Source organism: Lipotes vexillifer, unplaced genomic scaffold, assembly GCF_000442215.2.
Source record: "Lipotes vexillifer unplaced genomic scaffold, Lipotes_vexillifer_v1.1 scaffold168, whole genome shotgun sequence".
Taxonomy (NCBI): domain Eukaryota; kingdom Metazoa; phylum Chordata; class Mammalia; order Artiodactyla; family Lipotidae; genus Lipotes; species Lipotes vexillifer.
Window position 1 is genome coordinate 480676 of NW_006773947.1, and position 4055 is coordinate 484730.

The following is a 4055-nucleotide window of genomic DNA, read 5'->3' on the forward strand; positions in this document are numbered from 1 at the left end:
AACCCAAAAAAAAAAAAAAAAAAAAAAAAAAAAAAAAGAAACCCAGGAGTTTTTCAAATGAAGATGCTGAGCCTCTGAAGAAAAGGTTGAGTATCCTAAGGCTCTCTTCCTCCACGTTCCATGCTCCTAGCTTCCATATGGCACGGCCCCTTTCCACGTGATGCTGCCTGTCCTTCTCAGTGCTGACTGCAGCCCTGATGAGTGCGAAACACTTTACTAACATCAGCTTCCTAAATCTTCCCAACCAGCCTTAGGAGAGGTAGGTATTGATTTTGTTCTGTGTTTTCCATTTTATCTCTGAGGCATATTTATCTAACATGGTCACACAGTAGATAAGTGGAAGAACTTGGATTTGAACCCTGGATGTGTCTGACCCAGAAGACTCTGGCATTTACCATTGTGTTTTACTGTCTCTGAACCGAAATCAGTTCCCGCTCAGAAGCTTTCCGTAGTTTCCTGAGGCTCTCAGAATGAACTTCAGAGTGCTTTCTGTGCTCCACGCTTCCTCTGTTATTTGCCTGAGCCGAGATTCACAGCCCTACCACGAGCTCCAGCCCCACTTGTGCACAGTTCCTTGAACTAACCAAGCACTTTCCTCCCCAACCTGTTCCCCTGTGCTGTGCTTTCTGTCTGGAGTCAACCCCTTCCTCTCACCTCTTCTCCCTCCTTGTTTAAGGGACCGGTCCTCCAGGGGGGCCTTCCCGGAGCCCGCATCTAGGTGTGTCCATGGCGACGTTCTCTCAGAACACCTGTTGTGTAATATCTGTCTTCCGACTACCCTGTAAGCTCCATCAAGTCTGAAATCCTGCTGTAGTGACGGCTGTGTTCCCAGTCCCTGGCACGTAACAGGCACCCAACAAATCGCTGTTGTGCATGTATGGAAGGAAGGAATGGTCTTGATTCTATTTTGCCTGGACCCCTGGCTTTGTTTTCCCATTTCTGCATCTTTGTTTTTCACTCTACTCCCGTCAGCCCTGTACTCGTGTCCGCTTCTGGAAGTTTGTGTCCAGGGTGTCCTCTTCAGCTACTTTGGGGATGACCTAATCTGATGCCCTGTTAGATATGAGCCCCTTGGGTGCAGAAGAGTGTACATATTGGTTGGATTGAAGCAAATTGATATCATAACTCAGTCTTAAGAAGGTTTATTTCACAAGGGTCACAAGAATTGAATCAAAGGCCTGCTTCAAAAGTTTCTTTTCTGCTCAATTACAAATCCAAACTTGGTTGAGACCTTAGCTAGAATGGGCCAATTTAAAATCAGCTCATGGTTTGATCCTTCCCCGAGGAGGAGTAACCTGTCTTTCAGGCCTCCCTCACGGAACCCCCGGGCTGGGGAGGAAGATAGAGCAATAGACTGGCTGTACTTTTAGTGTGGACTTTGCGGGCGGCCCTGTTGTTGATAATAGCTTGGGAACGGAGAGCTCAGGTGCTGGATTTGAACTGCATGGATTCAAATCTACTACATACTGACTCTCACACATATGTGGGGCCTGAGTTTCCTCATCTGTAAAACCTCATGGATTTTTGTGAAGCACAAATGACTTGACATATGTAAAGCACGTAGCAGGGTGCCTGGCGCATTGTAATTAGCCAGTAAATGATAGCTGTTATTTCTATTATAATGTTTTATACCTAAGCAGTACTTGATGTCTGCAGAGCATTTTCATCTATTGTATTGTATAATAGTAGATGGGCAGGCAGTCCCTGGGAAGCCCACATAGGTGGTGATCTTTTGTAGATAAAGAGGTGGCCTATCTCCAGGGTCATTTTTGTAATTCTTAGTCTTAAATCTTGTTTTTCTTCAGAAGACTCCATAGGGTTATGGAAGCAGAAGGTCGATAAACTGATGGGTCAACAGGCTCTCCTCTAGCTGGCATGGGATTCCTCCGTATGGTCTATTCCCAGTGTTGTTTCACTTAGTTCGAATTTCCTCCAGCATTGAGGCTTCCCACACGTTTCTCGGGAAGCTGTTCTTTTAACATATTGCCATTAGGATTTTTTTTTTCTTGAGATAAAACCTGAATTTTCCGTTGCTTAATTTAATCCCTCTTCTCATACACCTCGGACCTCTTTAAATAATTCTTTTCCCTCCTTGCCATTTGCACCTTTCAGTTGCTTGTAGAGAGTTGTCATAGCTCCCTTTGGGCCTAATCCTATCACTGTAATTCATGTTGGGCAAGCTGTACATTTTGTATTAGTCTGTGGGCATATTCTGAGAATGCTCTCTTGCTGGAATAAAGGCAATTCTCCCGTGGTGTCATCCAAACCTTATCATCAATAACAGCTACTAAACGTGAAACAAAGCAAGTGACGTTTTGAGAAAATAGGAAAGTGATGAGCAGGAAGACATTGTTTACCTCTTTATATTATTATTCTTATCAATTATGAGAGTGCACTTGATAGAAATAATTAAATATGTAGTTGCCTTTATTTAATCTGTAATCTATACATATAGAAGGGGATACTACACAGATAGCCCCAAATAACACATAGACTGAAAGACATTTAGTTTTTAAATGTGAAGGAGTGTGTGTGTGTGTGTGTGTGTGTGTGTGAGTGTGCGTGTGTGTGTGTGTGTCTATGTGTTTAACGTTCTGAGAGTTTATCCAGCATATTGAAGAGGAAACTGAGAAAACTAAATTTAAGAGAGACTGGAAGTTCATGGGCTGCACCCATCGTAATGGGATATGAGTTTCTTTCTAAGTCTCTAAGGCCATGGTTCTTCAGAAACAGGGGCCGGCCTTTCCGATTAAAAGAGATATAAAGAATTTTGAAATATACATTTGATCAGCTACAAGCATCTCTGGCAACTTGGAAAGTGCTTTCCAGGGAAGAGAAGGTTCCATAACCACTGCTGCTAGATCAGGATATAATAAATTCCTAGGAAGCCTTCCCATTGGCTTTGGGGGCTCAATGTAGTCACTGGCAGGCCAAAGAGAGCAGAAAATATCACTTGTGAATGAATTTCTGACTCTCAGGCAGCGTGCCCTCCACTTTGAGACAGTCATAGAATTTTAGAACTTCCCAGACAGAAAACAGTATAGAAATGTAGTCCCTCCTGATTTTACCAAGAAAGCAAAACCAAGGTTCAAACAGTAAGTGATGTATTTAAGATCACAGAGGAAGTTGCGGGCAGACGTGTTGTTTGAATCCAACCATCCTTTCCTCGTTGTGCAGAGGGCTCTTTACTAAAGCTCGCTCATGGCTTGATACATTCAGCTTAAAAGCCCATCCTGACAAGTCAATTGAGCAATGGGCTGAAATGGATATCAACTAAACGCTCTTTTTGAAAATAGATCTTTTTAATCATGATAAGATTTGAGCTAAATGAAAGAACTTAGATATTACTTAAATTAATTATCAATTCTGTTTTCCTCAAGGCAACAGAAGTTCCTAAAACAATGAGTCCAAGTGTTTACCCTGGCAGCTACCCCCTCCCCCAATGATCGCCTGTAACCTCCCTCTTTAGCCTCATTTCTTATCAGTCTTTTCTCATCACTGTGTCTTTCCTTGGGCTTTTTATTAGTTCACCCAGAATGTTCCTTTTAAAACAACTGTATCTGTGGTGCCTCTAGGAAAGCATCTTTCCCATGGCCACCTTCTGAGCTCACCCCAATGGCATGCTCAGTATTTCTGAAACATTTGACCACCTGTCTTTCTCTGAGACTCTGTATACCTTGTTCCACCATCAGTGAGCTCCGTTCTCTTCCTTCAGCTTCATTCATGTTTATATTTTCCACCCAGCACTGCTCTCCTTCCCACTTCTGCTCTTGCTGTTTCCTTGGATCGCCCCATTTCCTCACAAAGGACTCTGGAGTAAGAGCCTTTTCAGCATCATCTGGCCTCTGGGATCCTCTTCCTGCACTTTGCCCCTGTAGGGAGCCTCTTTTCAGCTGTTCGGGTCTCAAGGGTAGACTCAGAAACCTACTTCTCTCAGAAGCCCGTCTGAAATGCTCCACTTTGAACGCAGCTGCACATCCCAACCTGACATAGTCTGTCCCATCTTTGAATTTCCACTGGGCTTTTTTTTTTTTTTTTTTTTTTTTTTTTTTTTT

At 43.2% G+C, this 4055-nt stretch overlaps 1 protein-coding gene across 2 annotated transcripts in view; it reads left to right on the top strand.

Annotated features, from left to right (window-relative positions):
- ZNF521 (zinc finger protein 521) overlaps window positions 1–4055 on the top strand; it is a 286210-nt gene that overhangs the window by 85391 nt on the left and 196764 nt on the right. The window lies entirely within an intron of this gene.